At 46.1% G+C, this 26396-nt stretch overlaps 1 protein-coding gene across 3 annotated transcripts in view; it reads left to right on the plus strand.

Moving 5' to 3' along the window:
* Positions 1 to 26396, plus strand: part of TANC1 (tetratricopeptide repeat, ankyrin repeat and coiled-coil containing 1) — a 184876-nt gene that overhangs the window by 15120 nt on the left and 143360 nt on the right. For 2 of the 3 annotated variants that reach the window (XM_083350432.1, XM_083350434.1), the window contains exon 2: positions 18150 to 18950. The exons of the other annotated variant lie outside the window; for it this stretch is intronic. The gene's annotated coding sequence lies outside the window, so the exon portion shown is untranslated. The remainder of the gene's footprint in view (positions 1 to 18149; positions 18951 to 26396) is intronic. 3 annotated transcript variants of the gene reach the window in all.

The following is a 26396-nucleotide window of genomic DNA, read 5'->3' on the forward strand; positions in this document are numbered from 1 at the left end:
TAATGCAGTTTGTGGAGGAATTGTTGGAAAGTGACTCTATTGTTGTTATCGACTGCAGCTACACATAGTTACAGGAAGGTGAACTTCAAGACAATCAGGTACGGTAGATGATGAGTCAGAGACCAGAAACCAAAACTACGGTAGTCAAAGCCCAGTTACTCATCCTGATGTACTCTGGAAGACTTGGACTTCTATTCCCTTCAGTTCTAGCCATATAATAAGGAATTGTGGGAACTGTAATCTAGAACTTCTGAAGAGAACTTCTTGTTGTCTTCTCCTGCCAAAGTATTATGAATCTATTGCAGCTTGAATTAATTCTTGCTGAAATTGAGAAACTGGATTGACTATGGGGGATTTCTAGTATATGCAGGTTGGTTGTAAAATTAGCAGGTTTATTAAACTTGGGAAATAAGCTGTGAAACAGCAACCTAAGAGAGACCAGGTGACCTACTTTGAGGAACCAGTTTTTGAACCATTAATTCAAGAGGCAGGATTAGAATGACCCTGAAGAGAAATAAGTCGTTCTTCCCACTTTGGTGAGATATAGAGCAGGAGAAAATGGTATCTTTGGGCAGCTCCTGGGTGATCTTCTGATCTCGAAGTCAGAAAAGTCTTTTAATATGTATTATGGGGATCTGTAGAGAACATACCTTTTTAGTGGTTACTGCTTACCTGGAAGCACCATGGAAACGAGGGTAGTAACTAGGGGTGGAGGAAGCAAAGGGGTCTCAGTTGCCCTTTTTGTGGGGTCTCCTTCATGTTTCAGCTTTGTTGATGGCATTCCATGACATAGGTATTTACTTGTGTCTTCAGTTAAGAATAATGTTGATGGAGAGGCAGGGCTTCTTGTTTTTATGCAAGTGTTCATTGGCTTGAACTATTTGGTGGAGTTCTATGATATCAACCCTAACCCTAACTTGGAACCATTTTACATTTTATTAATATAATATTCCAAAATGTTGAGATTGGCTATCAAAGGTTGGTGGGAGGATTCTGTAACAAAATATTTTTATATGTTTCTCTTAGCCACAGAATTAGATAAGAGAAATCATATGCATAAGGATATGCTAGCTTTTATAATAGAGCGACTTACTAAAAATTGTTCGAAGAAGACATATCAGACCTCAGTCCAATATGCACTTAAAGTAAGGTAAAGGTTCCCCCGCACATGCATGCTAGTCGTTTCCAACTCTAGGGGCTGGTGCTCATCTCCGTTTCAAAGCCGAAGAGCCAGCGCTTGTCTGAGGACGTCTCCGTGGTCATGTGGCCTGCATGACTAGACACCAAAGGTGCATGGAACACTGTTACCTTTCCACCGTAGTGGTCCCTATTTTTCTACTTGCATTTTTACGTGCTTTCGAACTGCTAGGTTGGCAGAAGCTGGGACGAGTAACAGGCGCTCACCCTGTTATGCGGCACTTGGGATTCGACCCGCCAAACTGCCGACCATCTGATCGACAAGCTCAGCGTCCTAACCCACTGAGCCACCGCATCCCTATTAATATGCACTTATTTCACATTAAATGAACACACAGTCTGTACATGAAAGATATGAGCAAGAGAAAGATCTGTGAGAAGGCCAGAACTAGTTTTTAATTAGGCAAGATGTGAGGAAACCTATATGTGGTATTGGCAGGTGTGTAGACAAACACAATTTTGGAAATGTTAAGAGAGTTATAAAATACTTTTGAAGACTGGCTTAACAAACAAGGTAAAGGTAGTTTTCTATGGGCTGTTTTAAGTAAAAGCAAGTCTTACCAGAGAGAAGCTGCAACTTGTTAATCAGAGAAACGCCCTTATTCAAGAGGTGTGTAGAGGGCTCTGCAGTATGTGAATAAGAACTGTGTAGCTGGATGTACTTGTTGCAAATTCTTATTTACTTTTAGGGTAGCTCTGAAACATGTGGTGTGGTATAAATTCCTGCCTCCTCTGAATCTTTTTTTAAAAAGTGGTGGTGGGGGAAATATCCTACATCAAATTCAGTTTAAATGCACTAAATACTATAGATCTGAATCTTTTGCAGACCAGTTTGAAAAGCTTTTAATTACTAAAAATCTAAGAACTTGCTGGTTTTCATTAGCTATAAACCACTTTAGCTCTTAGGAGGGATTTTTTTTTTAAGAATTCAAAGGAACATGAAGTTTTTGCATTCTGCCTTTAGCTAGAATAAAAACAAACAGAATAACTATTGGGCAAGAAAGATATTAGAAGTTTGGAATAAATTTTTTCTTGGGGAATCAAACTTTTCCCCTCTTTCCTTTTGTTCCAACAGAAGATAAAAATTAATGTGAAAGGAAATTTAACATCAAATAAAAAAGCAGATGTAGATAAAGTATTGTTTGTTTCAAATATAGCCACATCAGACAGTGACTGTATTTGCATGTTATCTTAAGGCATGTGATGTAGTTACAGGTGAGCTGAATAATACCCTATGCCTTCTTTCATCAGTATGCAATTAACAAACTATAAATGATGGTTTCGCTGTATAGGACAAATTCTGGATTAATATGACTTGCTGAATAAACTATAAATGTAGTTTGTTAAGCATATCCATTTGGGAGGACAGAGCAATGAGTTTAGAAATACACGTATTCCATCATATTATAGCACATGTTGATGGCCCGTTGTTTTGAATCCATCTCATGGAACACAACAAGCTTGTATTTATTCCCATTGTCATTGTTAAATTGTAGGATAACCAAAATCCTTCCACGTGCCTGAAGTTCAGCATATTCCATAGATCAGGGCTTTCAACCTTTTCAGAGATTGTACTACTTTTAGGACATGACAATATTCGAGTACCACCAGTGCTTAGCAAGGGGTCAAAAACTTGATGACTTAAAAAAAGGGGGGGGGGGATTTTGGGTTTTACTCTTAGATTCATTTGTTGTTATAGAAACGGCTAGTTTATAATATGGAAACATACAAAGTTGTGGTTCAATATTAATGCTTCCTTCTACTACAACAGAGAAAGTTGGAAGTCAGTGCCTTTTCTTTTTCCTTTTTCCCCCTCAATTTTTTTCCCTTTTTTCTTTCACCCTTCGCTCACAAAAGCCCCTTGCGCTCTCTCACATACACGCTTCTCCCGGAAAGTGCCCCCCGCCTCTTTCTCCTCACCGCTTCTCTAACAAAAGCCTTTTCTGTCTCTTTCTCTGGAGTCTTTTTTCCCCTCTACCTCTCCAGCCAAAACTGCCTCCTTTTATAGCCTCTCCTGTCTCCACCCCCCCTCCTCCTTTCTCTCCCGGATGTGCTGATCTTGGGGCCTTTGTCTTGGCCCAGCAGACCTGCAGCTCCTGAGGACTCTCTCACGGCGACGCCTGCGCTGCACCGCTTTAGCTCGTTCCCTTCCCCCGCTACTCTTGTCTAGGCTAGGCAGGGTCACGTACCACCTGCCAGGTGCCAATGTACCACCGGTGGTACGCATACCACTGGTTGAAAAAGCCCTGCCATAGATATTCAATGAAATGGATATTATGATTGATTATATCAGCGGTGGGATTCAAATATGTGAACAACCAGTTCTCTGTGTGGATGCTGCTTCTGGAAGTCCATTCTGGGCCTGGGCAATAAAAAATTAGCTACCAATTCTGCCGAAGTGGTGCGAACCGGCTGAATCCCGCCACTGGTTTATATGTACTTATATATAAAAACATCTTCAGATACGTGATGCTGACAAAGTCAGGGATGGCAACCCACAGAGAAAAATAGCCATATGTTTGTTCTGTGTTCTAAGATGGATGGTAAGGAATTGTTTCTGCCAATTTTCAGGTCTGTCTCCATTTGGAGATGAAGCTGTGTGTTCTGCGATAATAATAAACATAGCTTGAAAGGACTTGTACTTGTTCTTCTGGTTTGTAGTCAGCAGCTTCCTCTGCATTCACAAGTGGCTCATTTTTTAAAGTGCCATGAAAATATTGCATGAAGCTCAACATTTATTGTTTTTGCAAAATTCCTGTATCCTGTTTTGGGAAATATTTGACAAGGAAAAGGAATTCCATTGCAAGTTTACTATGAAGATTAGATGAAATCTGATCATTCTTATTGCTAAAACTCTTATCCTTTCGAAAGCAAATACAGCAAGGCAGCGTACTGTTGGAAATCAGCTCTGTTGAACTCAGACAAGTTTCTGAATGTTTATGTATTTGCCTCAACTGTGATAGTTTCTGCATAAATTCATGCTGCATAATAGATCATATTATCTCAGGATCATAGATGAGTGAATCATATAAGGTCACTTTAAACTCAAAGCATCTTTCCCTTGACAACATGATTCTACATCAGCGTGTGAACAGTGGCATTGGAGCAGAGGTCTTCAAACTTAACCCTTTTATGACTTGTGGACTTTAACTCCCAGAATTCCTCAGCCAGGCATACTGGCTGAGGAATTCTGGGAGTTGAAGTCCACAAGTCATAAAAGGGCCAAGTCTGAAGACCCCTGCATTGGAGGAAGGGTTTTAGCAAATCTGTATACATTTGAAAGCTATATTTGTGATTGAAGAGACGTGGAACTGAATTGAGATGCTGACTGGTTGGGGAGAGATTGTATTCTGGCTGTTGCTAATCCGAGTGGCCACAATCAGCCAGGTACTCTACAGATGTTTGGAACTACAATCCTTAGTGCATTGCTGTTGACTTTGCCTATACCCAGCCTCAAGGCTTAATGATTTTATTTTAGTGCAATCCATTCTGGCTAAAATTACAGTCATTATAATGTTTCTGAATTCAATTGATTTGCGTGTTTGCTAATTACCATAAACTGTGGTTTAACTTGAGAAGTACATTGTGTGCTATTTTAAAAAGTATTTTGTTGTAAGGAAAAAAATGGATATAAAGAAGCATAAGGCTTCATTCTGCTCAGAAGTTGTGTTGTGTACACCCACTAGTCATCTGGAGTTCCATTTTTCCATCTGAGCTGTGAGAAAGTCACTTTGCTACAAGCAGCTGATTGGCAATGCAGTCCTATACATGGCTGTTCAGAAATAACCATTAAGTTCAGCGAGGCATATTCAAGGTAAGACAAAAGATTGTAAACTAAGTATCTTCAAAATAGCAATGTGTAGATTTCCCCCCCCCCAGTTTTGTAGGAAAACCAGTTTAAAAAATGAACTCATAAAATGAAGCATTAAAAAGGCAGACTTCATTTCAGTTTCAGAACTTCCGGCCATTTCCTCTTTTGGTTAAAATCATTCTTTCTTTTTATAATGGTTCATAAAAACAGCCTTTATTTATAATAACAAAAACATCAGCAGATGCTACAGTTTAAATAATCATATCTGATTCTTATCCGTAGAGCACTTTCAACACAAGTAGTGAGGAGCGTTAATATATTTCATTTGCCTAATTCTAAGCATTCACACATAGCATCTTCCCTCACTTTCAGATAAAACTAAACACTGAACTACAAAAATTATAACCAATATATTGTAACATTTAATTCAAGCTTTAAAGCTTTTTGAAATAGGCAGGTGGTGCCTGGTAGGGAGTACAACCATACATCCATACCATATGTATGTAGTTTAACAGATTTATAGGATGGTTCATACACACAGGATGACAATATTCAATGTATAAGCCAGGGGGTCTTCAAAGTTGGCCCCTTTATGACTTGTGGACTTCAACTCCCAGACGTCAGTGCTGCTAACATCGGATGTTCTTGCTTTGACAACATAGTGAGATGCAGCCTTTTTCTTTCTATGCTTTACTCTTAAAATTAGTTGATACTCAAAAAGGAAGAGGAATGTGATGGGAGTTAATTACACATAACAATTCTGAGGCTTTTGAAATAAGAGATGATAAGAAATGGAGGGTTGGAAACAGGAGGGAAAGCTTGCATTTCAAACTAATTGGAGAATGTGATTTATGACTGTAAATTAAAGGTGGGAATTGTGCTTGATACTATGTGTTTACGGGAGGGGATTTCGGCTTCGACCATGTATGTCCCGAAGCTATGCTATTGTATTAAAGATTCTTTAAGGTAAAACAATGCCTTGAAATTCTTTGAAGAGTTTCATTTGTTGGAACCATGACACCAGAATTCTTCAGCCAGCTAGTTGGGCTTGTACACTTGAGAAGTTTTTTGACTTACTTTGAAACAAATTTTTGTACCAGTTGTAATTACAAGACTTACTTAAAGTCCATCTGGTGTAAAGTGTGTAATGACAATCAAGATTAAATGTAACAAAGGTATGTATTGCTAATGGAAGCTCAGCTTTCTCTAGATAAGGTTGTAGCTAACAGACCAACTGAAGCTGAAAATGCATTCGTGGCTAAAGATACATTCTACACCTGCATGATAAGAACCATGTGTAAGCCATCCAGAGCCAGTTGATTCTAACTGAATAGGACAAAAACTTTTATTTTCCCCCCTTCCTAACTATTTTGTTTATAACATTGCTACTTTAGAGTAAGGAAGCAATGACTGCAGTTCATCTTGGGTTGTCAACTGACAGAAGGGAAGAGTGGACCTGGGACTATTTGCATGTGGACCTTCAGTTTTTATAGACTACAAATCCTACTGCTGTGACACCATTTCAAAGAAAGACTTGCCTCTTATTTTCTCCACCCTTATTTCTGAAGAGACTTGTGGGTCTTTTGAGAACATCTAAGACTATAAGGAGTTTCTGACGGGATTAAGTAGGACCTTGAGGCTGTAAAGTATAGACTTTGCCTCTCTAATTACACACAGAAACAATGGGTTCATAAAGGACTATTTTTCCTTGTTTTGAGAAAAACACACACATTGAATTCTTTCTTTGATCCATTGATAATTTATTGCTCTTACCACTGTTTGAATTCTTAATTAGCTAAGCAGTCTCAGTAGCTTCCATAAATCGTCTGCCTACAAATGACAAATAATTGATTATCTCTTGATTTGCTATTCACCTTTGCAGCAGTTATTGCCAAAATTATTTATGCAATTTTCTTCTATTATTTATATTTATAACTGATTTACACATGGCTTGTATTTCTAATTTACTATATGGATTTATTGTTACAAATATGAATGCTTTCTTCACCAAGGAAAAAAAACCCATAAGTTATTCCTGAAACAACAATTTCAATAAAGTAGAATATTTGTAGCTTACGGTTGAAATGAGGGGTACTGATTATGTTACTTTGTTTGCGTAATGAAATGTCTGCAAAAAAACAACCAAGCTCAGAGAGTACCAAGGACCCCTCACTTAACAGTTTGCATGCAGTTGTTTTTGCCTTGAAAATGCTTAAGATATTACTAATATATTTTTGAAAATCTATAACCTGTTGGTCCAATGAGCCAGGTAAAATTCTGTGAATGTAGGATGTATCTATATGTAGATTCTGGATCTGCAAGAATCACAGATTTTGTTTCAGATCCCATCTGCCAAAGAATTTCGGCTGTTGGGGTCCAGGAGAAGAGCCTTTTCTGCTGTAGTCCCATCCTTTGGAATATTCTCCCTCAGGAAGTGAAGTTAAAGAGCCTCAACACCTGGTTGTGCCAATTGGCCTGGAGCCCTGATAAGGGGGCTTTACGCTGAGGATGGATGTAGAGAGATCTCCACCTCCCATGTTTCCTGTGCTCTGGGTTTTTAGTCTTTATTTAATCTTTCTTAATTTTAATAGTTTTGTATTATCTTTGTTTACCGTTTTAAACTTTTTTAAGCTGTCCAGAGTAGCTGCAACAATATAAATTGAATAAATAATGACTGGAGCAGGGGTAGGCAACCTCGGCTCTTTTATGACTCATGGACTTCAACTCCCAGAGTTCCTGAGCCAGCTGGCTCAGGAATTCTGGAAGTTGAAGTCCATGAATCATAAAAGAGCCGAGGTTGCCTACCCCTGGACTAGAGCATGGATGATTTCTAGCTGTGAAAGGTGTCTTGAGTCACCTTGGGCCAGTCACTCTCTCGCTTCCCAATTCATCTCACAAGGGAAAATAGGAGAAGGACGGTGTGCTATGTATGTTAGCCAACACCTTGAGTTATTTGTAAATAATAAAGCTGGGGTACAGATAAGTAAATAAACTGTGTGATGGTCATTTGCTATTTGCAGGAAAATGAGTATATCTTTTTTGGTTTTTAATACCTGTAAACAGCAGTGTTCTTTAAGTACTCTTTTCCCCTTCGCGTTCCAAATCTTCACCTCTGCAATGAAAATGACCTTTTCAGTTCTGGTAGAAATAAGATTGCGTTCATATAAGTTGTGTCTCAGTGAATTATCTGAGAGCTTGGTCTCATTTGCGACTTATTAGATGTATGAAAATATTTCAAGTACTACAGAAAATCTGAGCTTGAAAGAAAGTTGTGTCCCAGATTATATATATGTATTTTTATAATACATTTCAGGATATACAAAAATAGTTTGGTTTTCCCAACATGTTTATCATGTGAACTGCTTTGAAGAAAGGAAAATAAGCTGATAATTTGCATGTCCTTGTTAGAAGATATGGAGAAAATATTTAGACAAAATATTCAACAAGTGAAATGTGATAGCGAGATGAAAGAAATGAAGTTGAGTGACTTAGGAGTTAATTTTATTTGAGGAAGGAAAAATCACAAAATTAAGGAAAGATGATAAATATGTAAGGTTATGACTGGGGAAAAAAGTTTTTTCTTTTAAATGAAATACTCCTCACTACTAATACTGAGTTTTTTTGAAAATGTTCTGTAGGTTAGAATGAAACACGATTATTTAAATTTTAATCCTCCGTTTCCCCCTGCCTCTACTGAACTAGGCTGAATTTTGTAGGCTGAGAAACAGTAAAATTGCTAATCTAATAATGAATTTATCTTTTGACTGTATGAGCTTTTCTGCTTGGTTCCGTTTGTGCTACTCAACAGGCATTGTTCTACTTTAATTGCCATAAGTTCTGGAGCAGAAAGGCACTTTCTCTCAACCCTAGGAAGGAGATACTGGCAAACTATTTCTGAAGGAGTTTGCCAAGAAAACTGCAGGGACTTGTCCAGGTAGTCTTCGAGCATTGGACACAATCCAACAACAATAAGAAAAAAAATTAAGAGTTAATGTTTGTCCGTTAGATTTCCCTGTCTACTTCAGTGATATCTGTTGATAGGTGGCACTACCCTTTAGGAACAAGTGGGGCTTTGTCGGCCTGAATGTCTGTCTCCCACACCCACTGCTTAAGTTCAGCCAGGGTTTCTTTTTTAGGCCTAAAACAAGTAAGGCTGGTGTTCTCAATGCCTACTGTCCTTTGATGGGGTGGCACTACCCCGATTGCGCAGTTGGGGTACAGAGCCGCTGGGGCGCTTGGCTGTGGGGCAGAGCTTGAGGCAGCATTTCTTGGCAGTGGCTGGGAGGCCTCAGAGGGGAGGGCAGCTGGGACTACCAAAGAACCAGGGACTCTACTTCAGCACCAGAGTTGCTGGCGGTGAGGTGTACCACTGCAGGAGGGTTAAAGGGGCGGGGATAGGCAGATAGAGGGAGTTGAAGCACCCCTGAAGTTGTAAAGTGTGGGTGGTTTGCCAAGTGCCCAAATTTTAATCATGTGACTACCTGGCTGCTGCAACAGCCATAACTTCGGGAACCCGACGCACGCACCTTTCGTTCAGCACTGCGATAACGTCAGATGGTCACTGAACGAATGTCTCTTAAGTGAGGACTGCCTATAGAGCTGGGGTGTTAAAACTCGCAACATCACGTGATGTATCGCGACGTATCATGACTTTTTTTCCATTGCCGGCAGTGGGGTGGGTGCGGTTTCGGCACGACGCATCCGGTCCGTGGGCCGGCAGTTTGACACCCCTGCTGTAGAGAGATAGGAGAGTCGAAATGAAGTGCACTATATGGATAAAGCTACTTTCTGCTTCAGGTATTTTCACCAACTGAGAATTAAACTTGTTCTCTCCATTTTCATTCTGATTCTGTTTATTCCCCCCATCTTATATTTTGTATTGTCATATAGGACACATAAGGGTGTAGTGGAACTAATGTTGTGCTTATAAATTTGTTTTTAAATCCATACAGAATTTTGTGGGTTAAGCTGATTCTTCAGAAGAACGCCAGGTTATCCCCTTTTCTGTGTCCTTATTTGAGTATACAATGGATTTCTTTGAATATATAATGCTTCTTTTTTTATTGCTTTCCCTATCTGTGAAATGATTTGGGTTTATTCAGAATAATGAGCACAAATAAAATTGTTATGTATTTGCTTTATATGGGGTGGGCGGTGGGCAATGGGCATATCCCTAGAAATTTAATTAAAAATCTTGCCTCTGAAGACAAGATAGAAGAGGTGGTTGGGGGTGGGGCGGGGATAAAACATATTTCGTTTTGTTGTAGTTGAGGATTGACATACTGTGCGATTGGCAGTCTTGTTCTAGCACTGTCTCCTAAAACAAAGCAATTAATTTGGCAGTGTCAAGACTGCACATTTACCGTATATACTTGAGTATAAGCCGAATTTTTCAGCCCACTTTTTGGGCTGAAAAATTCCACTTCGGCTTATACTCCAGTCAACAAAAAAAACTTACCGAGGACTTGTGCGCGGCCGAGGCTTTGGTGCTTCCGGGATCGCCCGCACCTCTCCCAAGCCACCGCCGTCCGAGACCTGCCGAAGTTTGGGGAGGTTTGGGGAGGTGCGCGCGCACTTCCCCAAACTCCGCGCCTTGCCTGCCTGCTTCTTTCCGCAGCGGAAAGAAGCAGGCAGGCAGGGCGCGGAGGAACGGAGACTTGCCGACGTTTGGGGAGGTTTGGGCGCCTCCCCAAACCTCGGCAGGTCTCCGTTCCTCCGCGCAGACCTGCCGACGTTTGGGGAGGTTTGGGCGCCTCCCCAAACCTCCCCAAACCTCGGCAGGTCTCCGTTCCTCCTGCCGACCTTTGGGGAGGTTTGGGCGCCTCCCCAAACCTCCCCAAACCTCGGCAGGTCTCCGTTCCTCCTGCCGACCTTTGGGGAGGTTTGGGCGCCTCCCCAAACCTCCCCAAACCTCGGCAGGTCTCCGTTCCTCCTGCCGACCTTTGGGGAGGTTTGGGCGCCTCCCCAAACCTCGGCAGGTCTCCGTTCCTCCGCGCAGACCTGCCGACGTTTGGGAAGGTTTGGGCGCCTCCCCAAACCTCCCCAGGTCTCCGTTCCTGTTTGGGGAGGTTTGGGCGCCTCCCCAAACCTCCCCAAACCTCGGCAGGTCTCCGTTCTTCCTGCCGACCTTTGGGGAGGTTTGGGCGCCTCCCCAAACCTCCCCAAACCTCGGCAGGTCTCCGTTCCTGTTTGGGGAGGTTTGGGCGCCTCCCCAAACCTCGGCAGGTCTCCGTTCCTCCGCGCAGACCTGCCGACGTTTGGGGAGGTTTGGGCGCCTCCCCAAACCTCCCCAAACCTCGGCAGGTCTCCGTTCCTGTTTGGGGAGGTTTGGGCGCCTCCCCAAACCTCGGCAGGTCTCCGTTCCTCCGCGCAGACCTGCCGACCTTTGGGGAGGTTTGGGCGCCTCCCCAAACGTCCCCAAACCTCGGCAGGTCTCCGTTCCTGTTTGGGGAGGTTTGGGCGCCTCCCCAAACCTCCCCAAACCTCGGCAGGTCTCCGTTCCTCCGCGCAGACCTGCCGACGTTTGGGGAGGTTTGGGCGCCTCCCCAAACCTCCCCAAACCTCGGCAGGTCTCCGTTCCTGTTTGGGGAGGTTTGGGCGCCTCCCCAAACCTCCCCAAACCTCGGCAGGTCTCCGTTCCTCCGCGCAGACCTGCCGACGTTTGGGGAGGTTTGGGCGCCTCCCCAAACCTCCCCAAACCTCGGCAGGTCTCCGTTCCTGTTTGGGGAGGTTTGGGCGCCTCCCCAAACCTCGGCAGGTCTCCGTTCCTCCGCGCAGACCTGCCGACCTTTGGGGAGGTTTGGGCGCCTCCCCAAACGTCCCCAAACCTCGGCAGGTCTCCGTTCCTGTTTGGGGAGGTTTGGGCGCCTCCCCAAACCTCCCCAAACCTCGGCAGGTCTCCGTTCCTCCGCGCAGACCTGCCGACGTTTGGGGAGGTTTGGGCGCCTCCCCAAACCTCCCCAAACCTCGGCAGGTCTCCGTTCCTGTTTGGGGAGGTTTGGGCGCCTCCCCAAACCTCCCCAAACCTCGGCAGGTCTCCGTTCCTCCGCGCAGACCTGCCGACGTTTGGGGAGGTTTGGGCGCCTCCCCAAACCTCCCCAAACCTCGGCAGGTCTCCGTTCCTGTTTGGGGAGGTTTGGGCGCCTCCCCAAACCTCGGCAGGTCTCCGTTCCTCCGCGCAGACCTGCCGACCTTTGGGGAGGTTTGGGCGCCTACCCAAACGTCCCTAAACCTCGGCAGGTCTCCGTTCCTGTTTGGGGAGGTTTGGGCGCCTCCCCAAACCTCCCCAAACCTCGGCAGGTCTCCGTTCCTGTTTGGGGAGGTTTGGGCGCCTCCCCAAACCTCGGCAGGTCTCCGTTCCTCCGCGCAGACCTGCCGACCTTTGGGGAGGTTTGGGCGCCTCCCCAAACGTCCCCAAACCTCGGCAGGTCTCCGTTCCTGTTTGGGGAGGTTTGGGCGCCTCCCCAAACCTCCCCAAACCTCGGCAGGTCTCCGTTCCTCCGCGCAGACCTGCCGACGTTTGGGGAGGTTTGGGCGCCTCCCCAAACCTCCCCAAACCTCGGCAGGTCTCCGTTCCTGTTTGGGGAGGTTTGGGCGCCTCCCCAAACCTCCCCAAACCTCGGCAGGTCTCCGTTCCTCCGCGCAGACCTGCCGACGTTTGGGGAGGTTTGGGCGCCTCCCCAAACCTCCCCAAACCTCGGCAGGTCTCCGTTCCTGTTTGGGGAGGTTTGGGCGCCTCCCCAAACCTCGGCAGGTCTCCGTTCCTCCGCGCAGACCTGCCGACCTTTGGGGAGGTTTGGGCGCCTCCCCAAACGTCCCCAAACCTCGGCAGGTCTCCGTTCCTGTTTGGGGAGGTTTGGGCGCCTCCCCAAACCTCCCCAAACCTCGGCAGGTCTCCGTTCCTCCGCGCAGACCTGCCGACGTTTGGGGAGGTTTGGGCGCCTCCCCAAACCTCCCCAAACCTCGGCAGGTCTCCGTTCCTGTTTGGGGAGGTTTGGGCGCCTCCCCAAACCTCGGCAGGTCTCCGTTCCTCCGCGCAGACCTGCCGACCTTTGGGGAGGTTTGGGCGCCTCCCCAAACATCCCCAAACCTCGGCAGGTCTCCGTTCCTGTTTGGGGAGGTTTGGGCGCCTCCCCAAACCTCCCCAAACCTCGGCAGGTCTCCGTTCCTCCGCGCAGACCTGCCGACCTTTGGGGAGGTTTGGGCGCCTCCCCAAACGTCCCCAAACCTCGGCAGGTCTCCGTTCCTCCGCGCAGACCTGCCGACCTTTGGGGAGGTTTGGGCGCCTCCCCAAACGTCCCCAAACCTCGGCAGGTCTCCGTTCCTGTTTGGGGAGCTTTGGGCGCCTCCCCAAACCTCCCCAAACCTCGGCAGGTCTCCGTTCCTCCGCGCAGACCTGCCGACCTTTGGGGAGGTTTGGGCGCCTCCCCAAACCTCCCCAAACCTTGGCAGGTCTCCGTTCCTCCGCGCAGACCTGCCGACCTTTGGGGAGGTTTGGGCGCCTCCCCAAACGTCCCCAAACCTCGGCAGGTCTCCGTTCCTCCGCGCAGACCTGCCGACCTTTGGGGAGGTTTGGGCGCCTCCCCAAACGTCCCCAAACCTCGGCAGGTCTCCGTTCCTGTTTGGGGAGCTTTGGGCGCCTCCCCAAACCTCCCCAAACCTCGGCAGGTCTCCGTTCCTCCGCGCAGACCTGCCGACCTTTGGGGAGGTTTGGGCGCCTCCCCAAACCTCCCCAAACCTTGGCAGGTCTCCGTTCCTGTTTGGGGAGGTTTGGGCGCCTCCCCAAACCTCCCCAAACCTCGGCAGGTCTCCGTTCCTCCGCGCAGACCTGCCGACGTTTGGGGAGGTTTGGGCGCCTCCCCAAACCTCCCCAAACCTTGGCAGGTCTCCGTTCCTGTTTGGGGAGGTTTGGGCGCCTCCCCAAACCTCCCCAAACCTCGGCAGGTCTCCGTTCCTCCGCGCAGACCTGCCGACGTTTGGGGAGGTTTGGGCGCCTCCCCAAACCTCCCCAAACCTCGGCAGGTCTCCGTTCCTGTTTGGGGAGGTTTGGGCGCCTCCCCAAACCTCGGCAGGTCTCCGTTCCTCCGCGCAGACCTGCCGACCTTTGGGGAGGTTTGGGCGCCTCCCCAAACATCCCCAAACCTCGGCAGGTCTCCGTTCCTGTTTGGGGAGGTTTGGGCGCCTCCCCAAACCTCCCCAAACCTCGGCAGGTCTCCGTTCCTCCGCGCAGACCTGCCGACCTTTGGGGAGGTTTGGGCGCCTCCCCAAACGTCCCCAAACCTCGGCAGGTCTCCGTTCCTCCGCGCAGACCTGCCGACCTTTGGGGAGGTTTGGGCGCCTCCCCAAACGTCCCCAAACCTCGGCAGGTCTCCGTTCCTGTTTGGGGAGCTTTGGGCGCCTCCCCAAACCTCCCCAAACCTCGGCAGGTCTCCGTTCCTCCGCGCAGACCTGCCGACCTTTGGGGAGGTTTGGGCGCCTCCCCAAACCTCCCCAAACCTTGGCAGGTCTCCGTTCCTGTTTGGGGAGGTTTGGGCGCCTCCCCAAACCTCCCCAAACCTCGGCAGGTCTCCGTTCCTCCGCGCAGAGCTGCCGACGTTTGGGGAGGTTTGGGCGCCTCCCCAAACGTCCCCAAACCTCGGCAGGTCTCCGTTCCTGTTTGGGGAGGTTTGGGCGCCTCCCCAAACCTCCCCAAACCTCGGCAGGTCTCCGTTCCTCCGCGCAGACCTGCCGACCTTTGGGGAGGTTTGGGCGCCTCCCCAAACGTCCCCAAACCTCGGCAGGTCTCCGTTCCTGTTTGGGGAGGTTTGGGCGCCTCCCCAAACGTCCCCAAACCTCGGCAGGTCTCCGTTCCTCTGCGCAGACCTGCCGACCTTTGGGGAGGTTTGGGCGCCTCCCCAAACGTCCCCAAACCTCGGCAGGTCTCCGTTCCTGTTTGGGGAGGTTTGGGCGCCTCCCCAAACGTCCCCAAACCTCGGCAGGTCTCCGTTCCTCCGCGCAGACCTGCCGACCTTTGGGGAGGTTTGGGCGCCTCCCCAAACGTCCCCAAACCTCGGCAGGTCTCCGTTCCTGTTTGGGGAGGTTTGGGCGCCTCCCCAAACCTCGGCAGGTCTCCGTTCCTGTTTGGGGAGGTTTGGGCGCCTCCCCAAACCTCCCCAAACCTCGGCAGGTCTCCGTTCCTGTTTGGGGAGGTTTGGGCGCCTCCCCAAACGTCCCCAAACCTCGGCAGGTCTCCGTTCCTCCGCGCAGACCTGCCGACCTTTGGGGAGGTTTGGGCGCCTCCCCAAACGTCCCCAAACCTCGGCAGGTCTCCGTTCCTGTTTGGGGAGGTTTGGGCGCCTCCCCAAACCTCCCCAAACCTCGGCAGGTCTCCGTTCCTCCGTGCAGACCTGCCGACCTTTGGGGAGGTTTGTGCGCCTCCCCAAACGTCCCCAAACCTCGGCAGGTCTCCGTTCCTGTTTGGGGAGGTTTGGGCGCCTCCCCAAACCTCCCCAAACCTCGGCAGGTCTCCGTTCCTCCGCGCAGACCTGCCGACGTTTGGGGAGGTTTGCGCGCCTCCCCAAACCTCCCCAAACCTCGGCAGGTCTCCGTTCCTGTTTGGGGAGGTTTGGGCGCCTCCCCAAACCTCCCCAAACCTCGGCAGGTCTCCGTTCCTCCGCGCAGACCTGCCGACCTTTGGGGAGGTTTGGGCGCCTCCCCAAACCTCCCCAAACCTCGGCAGGTCTCCGTTCTTCCTGCCGACCTTTGGGTAGGTTTGGGCGCCTCCCCAAACCTCCCCAAACCTCGGCAGGTCTGCGCGGAGGAACGGAGACCTGCCGAGGTTTGGGGAGGTTTGGGGAGGTTTGGGGAGGCGCCCAAACCTCCCCAAACAGGAACGGAGACCTGCCGAGGTTTGGGGAGGTTTGGGGAGGCGCCCAAACCTCCCCAAAGGTCGGCAGGTCTGCGCGGAGGAACGGAGACCTGCCGAGGTTTGGGGAGGCGCCCAAACCTCCCCAAAGGTCGGCAGGAGGAACGGAGACCTGCCGAGGTTTGGGGAGGTTTGGGGAGGCGCCCAAACCTCCCCAAAGGTCGGCAGGAGGAACGGAGACCTGCCGAGGTTTGGGGAGGCGCCCAAACCTCCCCAAAGGTCGGCAGGAGGAACGGAGACCTGCCGAGGTTTGGGGAGGCGCCCAAACCTCCCCAAAGGTCGGCAGGAGGAACGGAGACCTGCCGAGGTTTGGGGAGGTTTGGGGAGGCGCCCAAACCTCCCCAAAGGTCGGCAGGTCTGCGCGGAGGAACGGAGACCTGCCGAGGTTTGGGGAGGCGCCCAAACCTCCCCAAAGGTCGGCAGGAGGAACGGAGACCTGCCGAGGTTTGGGGAGGTTTGGGGAGGCGCCCAAACCTCCCCAAAGGTCGGCAGGAGGAACGGAGACCTGCCGAGGTTTGGGGAGGCGCCCAAACCTCCCCAAAGGTCGGCAGGAGGAACGGAGACCTGCCGAGGTTTGGGGAGGTTTGGGGAGGCGCCCAAACCTCCCCAAAGGTCGGCAGGAGGAACGGAGACCTGCCGAGGTTTGGGGAGGTTTGGGGAGGCGCCCAAACCTCCCCAAAGGTCGGCAGGAGGAACGGAGACCTGCCGAGGTTTGGGGAGGTTTGGGGAGGCGCCCAAACCTCCCCAAAGGTCGGCAGGAGGAACGGAGACCTGCCGAGGTTTGGGGAGGTTTGGGGAGGCGCCCAAACCTCCCCAAAGGTCGGCAGGTCTGCGCGGAGGAACGGAGACCTGCAGAGGTTTGGGGAGGTTTGGGGAGGCGCCCAAACCTCCCCAAAGGTCGGCAGGAGGAACGGAGACCTGCCGAGGTTTGGGGAGGTTTGGGGAGGCGCCCAAACCTCCCCAAAGGTCGGCAGGAGGAACGGAGACCTGCCGAGGTTTGGGGAGGTTTGGGGAGGCGCCCAAACCTCCCCAAAGGTCGGCAGGTCTGCGCGGAGGAACGGAGACCTGCAGAGGTTTGGGGAGGTTTGGGGAGGCGCCCAAACCTCCCCAAAGGTCGGCAGGAGGAACGGAGACCTGCCGAGGTTTGGGGAGGTTTGGGGAGGCGCCCAAACCTCCCCAAAGGTCGGCAGGAGGAACGGAGACCTGCCGAGGTTTGGGGAGGCGCCCAAACCTCCCCAAAGGTCGGCAGGAGGAACGGAGACCTGCCGAGGTTTGGGGAGGTTTGGGGAGGCGCCCAAACCTCCCCAAAGGTCGGCAGGAGGAACGGAGACCTGCCGAGGTTTGGGGAGGTTTGGGGAGGCGCCCAAACCTCCCCAAAGGTCGGCAGGAGGAACGGAGACCTGCCGACGAGCCGCGGCCACACAGGGTATTCCTGTGTATTCAGGCTTGCAAAATGGCGGATCGAGCCTCTGCTGGCGGCAGAGGCTTGCAGAACGGCGGATCGGCTTATACTCGAGTCAATAACTTTTTCCAGTTTTTGGGGGTGAAATTGGGGGTCTCGGCTTATACTCGAGTCGGCTTATACTCAAGTATATACGGTAATATCTTCCTTTGGAATCAGCAAGAAAAGATTGTCTGTCACCTGGACATTCCTTTCTCTTTTTCTGTTGTGTGCTTCGGGCCTTGCTTTTCAAATATGTGCTTTGTTTTGGAGCTTTGTTACTGAAGTCTGCAGTAGAGTAGAACATTTTTCAGTTCATCAGAATATATGTGGGAGTTTGCATTCTGCATTTTGGAGACACTTCCTCCCTTTGCTCCTGTCTTTGGATAGCAATGTGCTTGTTGAGGCTTTTTTCCCCTCCTCAATTGGTAGCACAAAAAGACTTTTGTTTAGAAATCCTTTTAGGCTTATTTCAAAGTGCTGTTAAGGAAATATGTAATGTAGTATGAAGAAAGCCTCTACTGAATTAGGAGAAAAGGCTACAATGCCATCCTGGTATTTTTGATATTTTGCTATCCAAAATGATACATTGAATGAGGATTCATTTTGAAGTTATGGAATGTGTGTTTCCTGGAACTCACAATACTACAGTTATTTACCACTGCAGTATCCTTTAGATGTAGGAAGATCAAAGAAGGCTCTATTGCTATGCTATTGTTAATTTTCTGTTTGATATTCATCCTCCATAATGATTAGTAGTGACAGTGCCACATACTCTCTCTTTTTTTTTCACCCAGGCAATGCAACAAGGAGTCTGCTGTAGTATCTTCAAACAGACCTGCTGTTCCTTGCAGTAATTCAGCAGAGGATTTTCAAGCTGTCATGCTATATACAGCAGATGCACAAAACCGTTGATTTACTCAACTCCCTCTCTCACACACTCCTTCAGAAAATACCAGAAGTCATCTGGGCTGTGTTTAAATTAAACAAATATTAATGCATTCAGGGAATTCTGCACTCTTAAGTGTTTCTCCTCTCGTTTTATATATGGTTTCCAGAAATTATATTAAAATGAGTCTGTATTTTTCTGCTAATTACAACAAGAACTTGTTTTTTGTTGTGTGTTTCGGAGACCAGTACCGGGGAAAATTATAAATCAACAGTAAGCAATGTTCCCAGAATTATTAAATGCACCAAGCCCAAAACTGATCAGTAGTTATGCAAGACATCTGGCACATTAGTTTATATCAGGTATCTCCAATATTTTTGTATTGAAAAGCACCCTCTGTTTTTACAGGGTTACTCCAAAAAAAGAACAGGGCCAAGGCAGACAAATTCAGAATAATGATTAATTCAGTAAAATGCAACTAATTAAAATATAACTAATGAGATTACTATCCTTAAAAAAACTTTCCTGTTCTGTCATGTTTAATAGGATGTTCAGTCTAGCACCAATGTTGGGAGAAATTCGATCACAATTACAGTTTTTGGGCTAGTACTATATTGCCTATAGTCCTGAGGTCTTGGATTGTGCAGATCCGATTACAAGTTGAGAGGATTGTGTTCTGTTTGGCCAGACATTTCAACACCATCCTAAGGTAACTTATAAAAGGAGCATAACCAGGGACAGACTTATTGATAGATTTGACAAAAGTGGTTAAAAAAAGTGAGCAGCATTGAAGCATTTTTACATGGGAGCATCATTTTTGCATGGAATTAGTCCATGTTTCATTTAATTTACTCCCCTTTTAGTATTACGCATCCGAGATAGTGGGATTCAGAAGAAGAGCAAGTTTTCCCCCCACGATATTCATTTATTTGCTCAGTGAATTAACTTCATTTGTACACTATCTTTCTACTCAAATGAGTACTATGCATGAGGAGAATAAGGTTCCTCAAGGCATGAGGAAAGATACCACACTGTTAGTAATATTAATACTGTAACAGTAATGTGAAAATTAAGACTAAAATATTCATCAGTTGAAATTCTGACCAAGAGATGCAAAGAATTTCAAGCATTTAAGTATGTTCATTAGCCACAGTTGAAAATATCATATTTATTTTGTTACATACTGTAAATAGGGATTGTTCTAAAAAGTGAGTTGATTACCTGTAATGAGAACACTGTATTATCCTGCTTAGAATAAGTAACTAATAAGTAATTAATTACTCCTTCATGATTAAATAAAAGTTCATTGATTTCAAAGCTCTGTTTGAATTCAGCCCCTTAAGAATTTATTCTGAAATTTTCTCATTTATAGTAAGTTATATGTAATGTAAAGATTTTTTTTAAAAAATTAAAGAGTTGTATTTGAAAAGTTACCATCCATTGTCAAAATTGTATAATGTTTTGGTTTTTTAAAATTAGTTTTATGCAACATTGCTGTAGACTGTATAAGTCAGACATGTCAAACACAAGGCCCGCGGGCCGGATGTGGCCCAACATGTGGTTCCATCTGGCCTGGGGACCTGCTCTGAAAAGAGCGAAGGACTGGCCTGCCGCACCTTGGCCTCGCCCAGGCCGACCGGGCGCTGATCTACAACCTGGTTGCATCCATCAAAGCCAGAACGTGCTCAGCGTTAAATCCACAGGGTAGCCCCGCCCCCTTCTGTGCACGCACAAGCAGAGTCCAGCATCCCTGCTGGCTGTCTTGTCATGCAGGCTGACTTCACCCAGGATGCTGGAGCTGGCCGTCTTCTGTGCACACACTCGGGGGGCGGGGCAGAGGTGGCAAGGCAGCTCCTTGCTGATTCCAGTGGATCTTAGGCTGAGCGCATTCTGGCTTTGATGGATGCAATCAGGTTGCGGATCAATTCCAACCCCCCCCCCACCAGCACTTCCAGCCTTGCAGCCACAAGGCTTTCCTTTCACTGGGACAGACCCCCCCAATGCGGGATAGCAGCGCTGGCAATCTCCGTCTCATATCACCCCTTACTGAGCATGGAGGAAGGAAAGAAATGAGAAGGGGAGAAGGAAGGAAGTGTAGCGGAGAGGGGAATCGGGGGGGGGGAGATCGGCGCTGGCTGGAAGGCTTTGCCAGAACACTGATGTTTCAAAAGAGAGTTCAGGAGCTCCAGAGGCCTCTGCGGAGGCTGGGGGCAGGGCAGGGCTCTTGGGGAGGGATTTTTAAAGGGGAAGAGAAGATTGATCAGGGGAAGAAGATTTTAGTTTCTTTTTTCCAGAGAGACAAGCCAGAAGGAGGGAGAACAAGGTAGGAAGGCAAAAAGGCTTTTTATTCTCTCTCCAGAGTCTGGCCGTCTCCTTATAAAGGTAATCCTTATTTAGCATTGTTCTCAGTTACAATGGTGATGAAAAAGTAGCTTTGCAACCAATGCTTGTGTTGTATCATTGCAGTGTATCTCTCTTTTTGTCTCCCTTGTGTTCACCATTACAGTCAGTATGCATTGTCCCGTGTCTGATCCTGCTCTAACTGCAACAAGTCTACTGTATGACCTTAATTGATTAGAATGTGGCAGCTGGCTGGCATTGCTGCCTGACCCCAACAAGACCCTAATCAGTTTGACACTGCTTCCTAAGTGGCTTATGGCTGGCATCCATGAATGTACTAGGCAAACAGCTGGCACTAGCGGATTGCTTTCAACATGTATTCCCCATTGTGTGCCTATTTACTCTCTTGTAATCCCTTCCTCTTCAATGAATATAAATACGAACATTAATTTCCTTCTTGCTAATTATCCCAGTGCCAGGATCAGCATTCTATAGGGCAGAGTCGGGGGGAGGCTATTAGATTTGCTGTTTTATCCTTGTTTGACAGGTTCCAGAAACTTTCCCCAACATTTGGGCTAACCCACCTTTTTGGGGTCATATCCTTCTGATGTTGTTAAGCAAAGAAAGCACAATTGTGGTCATGTAATGTTCACTTAGCAACCATTTTGCTAGAAAAGAGAAGGTGGCGACCATTGGTAAGGTGGTGATAAGTGCATCATTGGGACACATTAAAAATAGATTGGAGATGGACTGCCTTGGAGAAATTCTATCTGCAATATGTGGTCCCTAGGAGACGAAAACATTTTGACGGCACATGGTCTACCACTTTGTTTAATGACCAAGTCATCACTCTTTACCATTGCTGGTCCCAGTTGTGCTTACTAAACAAGGATTACTTGTATATGGGGAAAAAGTGATTATTGGAGACAATATATTTGTTCCACACTCTCAGTTCATCTTAAAAGATTGCATAATATTGGCATTTGCAGCATAAATGACTGGGGGAAACAGCAAAGAATGGAAAGGAAGTATATATTTTGTTACCAAATGTTTATGTTGTTAACTCACAGTGGTTTTTAATGTAATAAAATGAGAATTAACCTGAAATATTACAAAATCTGGTATCAAAAGCCTACTTTAAAATGTATCCAATTCTTAATAACCATGTAAGAAATAATTCCCTCAATTGAAGAACTAGTGCTGTGAAGAACTAGTGATAAACCAACTCTGAGCTTGGTTGCTTAGAAATAAGGTTAGGAACTGTAATGCACTAATGAAGAAAAACTTAAAATGCTGTCTTATGGTAGTTGTTGTTTCTGCTGAATCTGTAAAGCATAAAGTGAGTGAAATCTAAGTGTTTGGGACATCTTGAGCTTGTCCACATGTAACTAATGCACAAAGGAGTATTCAGTATTCTATGCTAATGAAAATGTCTTTCATTTAGTGAAGGCTTAACAGAATTTTGTGGCTTCCCCAAGATTGTTTCAAAATATTGGAGGCTTTCGGAAAGTGCCAAAAATCATCATAGTGGGAAGGCAATTATTCAAAATTGTCACCCTACCTTATCTGGTAGTAGAAGCCTCTATTGCAGAGGTCCCCAACCTTTTGGGCAACAGGAACCTGTTCCATAGAGAGAGGTTTTTCCACGGACTGGAGAGTGCATGATTTTGTGTGCTGCCTGCATCCCGCAGATGGGGCTTGGCTTGTTTGTGCGGACTGGTTGCTAGCATGCCATGGCCCGGTACTGGTCCACGGACTGGGGGTTGGGGACCCCTGCTCTATTGTATCAAAAGCCTTCTGTCCATAGTGACCATCCAGCATTGGATATAGTTCTAAGAAATGAAACATGCTGTTTTAATCAGAGTCGAAAAATAGAAATTCAACTCTGTATATTAAGAGAAATTATATTTTGCGTCAGTTTTCCCGCAGCGGTTTGATGGTGATAAAAAAAAATCTGATTCAAAAAATACAGATTGGTATTATAAGGGACATTGTTGTATTTATAGAAATTGATGATGATATTTGTTTCCTTTGATGAAAATTCTGCAATTATCCTTTATGTGGAAAATAAAAATGAACAAATAAATAAGCCTGTGGCATTTTGCAAACTAAGTTCCAGTTAAATGATAGAGTAACTGCTTCTGTATGGATTCCACATCATTCTAATCATATAATTCTCAGAAGAAAATCTATACTCACCAATACTTTAATCATGTAACAATTCTTTGGATTCAGTAAGGGAAACTAACACAAAGAGTTTGTACAAATATGCCCAAGACCTCTTTGTATCTTTTCTAATTAGCTTTTTCCTTCTTTTTAAGCTGCCCAGTTATATTGTCTTTATAAGCTGTTGCAGTGACTGTAAAAACTTTGAGGAAATAACTTTAAGTACATTGATTATGTTTTTCTAGGGCTTCATTTAAAAAGCTGGCTTGCCTGTAAACTAAAAATACTCTAGGCAAATGTTCTCATATAAAACTATGTATTTTCTCCTCTCTCTTGTTCATGTTTTGGAGGAGATTAATTGTGTAACAACATCCTCAGGAATGTGATATCTCCACCATCTTGTGCTTTGGAACAGATACTGTGCACGCACTCTTGGCTGAAAATAAGTATTATAGTTGTCTGTTGAAATTGCTTTGTTAAAAGTAGTGAAATTAAGCTATATGAAACCAAATCATTTAATGTCATTAATAGTACATCTGGCATATTTCAGTCAAAATATACAAAGGTTATAAGATTATGCTTTCTTGCAGACTGCTGCTGGTCACTTTATCATTTGAGGTTTATGGCAAATTGTTTAGAGAGGTCGTTTTAGAGGTTTATGTATAGATTCACTATCCATAGGTGCATATCTGCTCTAATGCAGCTCTTTAAGTTAAACAAAGGAATTCAGCATCTGTTTCCGAGAATCTTTCTTTTAATGGTTTGGGTAGGCCTCTAGTTTGAAAAGCATGGAGTTAATTCAAAGGACTTACAGTAGGTCTTGATTTAATGTTCCAATTATACTTGTAGTCCTATTTTATCCGAAGAATCAAGTATTCTCCTATCTATAATGCAAACCACATGTAGAAGGTTGAATCCTGTTTTCTGCCAGCATTTTGGTAAATTAATTTTTGATCCCAGCTAAGCTTATCAGCCATCTTTCTACAGAGATCAGACAGGATATACTGTACATCTGACAAATGTTTCTGGAAGTAAACATTTTTAAATTGATGATATGGCAGTTCAATTTACATTTTAAGTGCTTCAACATCTTCCTTGTGGACTTGCCCCCCCCTTTTTCCTTTTAATAATTGTTTAAGGGTTTATAAAAAAAGTTGTGGGATCGGTTTGAAAGCACATTTATTGTATTCAGTTCAAACATATGTTTCATTATAAATATAGTCATTAGGAATTCACCTGTTTTTGACATTTTCTGCATTTTGCATTCTTTGAAAGGGAAACAGTTAGAAGACACAGCAGCATCTGGAAGTAAGGGTGGCAGGGTAAGATGGACCAAAGCAGCATTGGTGATGTTGTGATGCAATACTTTTTCCATATGCCTCAAGATGTTGCACGCACCCAGAAGACACTGCCTCTTTTGTTCCAAAGCTCATTTGGCTCACCTTTCCTCCTGGCTGTTCCACTGGTTTTGAAGTTGGATTTGTTATATTTAATATTCCCTCGTCTGTGAACAAGATAAGCAGATCCCTGCTGAATTCTCCTATAGTCAAGGAAGATGGATGGGGACAAACTCTGTTATAGTGTGCTCAAATCTTGAGTGCAGGCAATGAAGTAGTTTAGCTCATCTTTGACTGGAGAATAAGCCAAGTTTCCTGAAAGATTGCTTTTCAGTTTCAGACTGGGCTGGTCTCACCTCAAAAGTGTAACTAATATCTAAGAAAAAAGTTGTAAGAATTGTAAGGCTGAGCCCGAGGGAGGAGTCAAACGAGTCATCAATCTTGAGTCCCATCATGCCCATAAGAGATCTAAGTCCAGCTCACCTTGAATCCAGTTGACTCTTACCTACCGCCAATTTGCTTTGACCATTAGTCGTTCAGATTCTTGTAGAGAGCATAAACTTGCAATAAACCTTAATATTCATTGAACTGCTTGGACCTCTCATTTCCCTGCGCTTGATAAGTGTGCTCTGCAGATTTTATTAGCAAAATCGGCTTGTAAAGCATCGTATACTACAGGCATTTCTGCACTCATTTCTTTAGTTATGTCTTCATTCCCTCAGTTCAATTTTGTACCCTGGCATTTTTGTTATCTAGGCTGAGCATCTGGGTTCTGATGGCTTTCCTTCACAATGGAGGAGAAGGAATGAAGTCTTGGGTATGTGCTGCTACAGGTAGGCCTTGCTTAATGGTGCCAATTGAGATGGAAACACTGTTGATAAGCAACACAATAGTTAAGTTGAAAAACCACATGACCACACCACTTAGCAACAGCAATTCTGGCAGTCTTGGCTGCTGTTGTTAGGTGAGGGCCACATGGGTCATTAAGTGAGGCCTAACACGACTGGCTTTCAACTTCTGCTGGTTTCCCCATTGACTTTGCTTGTTGGAGGCTGGCAAGAAAAGTCACAAATCATGATTATATGTCTGTGGACCACTGCAGCAGTCACAAATCCAGGCCAATTACAGAGCACCTGGATCACAGTCATTTGCTTCAGGGTCCCTGTGACTGCCAGAATTTGAGGATCAGTTGTAAGTAGTATTCATTCAGCATGGCTTAAGTTCAAACAGTCTCTGAATGAATGGTTGTTAAATGAGGACCACCTGTACTTTTCCTCTGTGTCAGCACATCTGGTCTGCCTGAGTCAGGGTTGGGAAGATGAAGAGGAGAAAAAAAATCAATGCATGTTCTCTGCAGTGAGAATTCTGTGAAACTAGGGTACATCACTGTGGCAGTAAAGGGTGGGGAGATAATTAGGTGGGAGATAATTACTCTGTTTTCCTGATGCAGTAGTCTGCCTCTCGGCTGTATAAATCAATAAATATTTAACAGATTTTTTTTTCTACAAAGTTGTGGTATTTGTAAAACAAATAATTATGGTGGAACAAATGTTTATGCGGCTGAGAGGTACAAACCAAAACAAGTTTAGCTTGCATTACTTCTGAAAGGAATCCCACAACTTACAATCCTGCCTGCCACTGACTTCTATAGTGGTTAACTGGCAGTTAATGTCCATTATCAATTAACAGTGAAATGTTCAATAAAGCATCTACAATAAATAAACTAACCCACCGTCATTTCATAGCAACAGAAAAGATATTCACTTCAGTATATTAAAACCCCTAGATTGTTCCAATCAGTGAAGACACAATATAAGGAAGAACTCGGGTTTGAACAGTTTCTGAAACAAGATGTGGGTGATAGCAAATCTAATTTCAACAGAGAGAGTGTTGCAAAGAGTAAGTGCTGTTACTGAAATGTAGTACTGCACCTCAGCCCCCTTCTTCATTGAAGTAGGCTACCACTGGCAGCTTCTGCTAGGAGATTGGCCATGCTGATTTTAATTAGGAAAAAAAATATCATGATGTATAGGGCTTTATAGGGCAAAATTGGCACTTTGTACTGGATTCTGAATTCTGTTGGAAGCCAGTGCAGGTGTAATGTGCTCCCAACAACTGCTGGCTAAGACACAAGGTACTGCATCTTGTATCACCTAACAGTCTTATGTAGAGCACATGTAGCAGTCCAGGCAGGTAGTAATAACAGCAGAAGTTACTCTGCAGGGTCCTCTCACCAAATAGAACCAGAACTGGCCTCTAGCCACAACCTCCACTTGATCAGCCAACAATAAACTGAGTCTAGGAGGACCCCT

The sequence above is a fragment of the Vipera ursinii genome (assembly GCF_947247035.1).
Source record: "Vipera ursinii genome assembly, chromosome: 1".
Lineage (NCBI taxonomy): Eukaryota > Metazoa > Chordata > Lepidosauria > Squamata > Viperidae > Vipera > Vipera ursinii.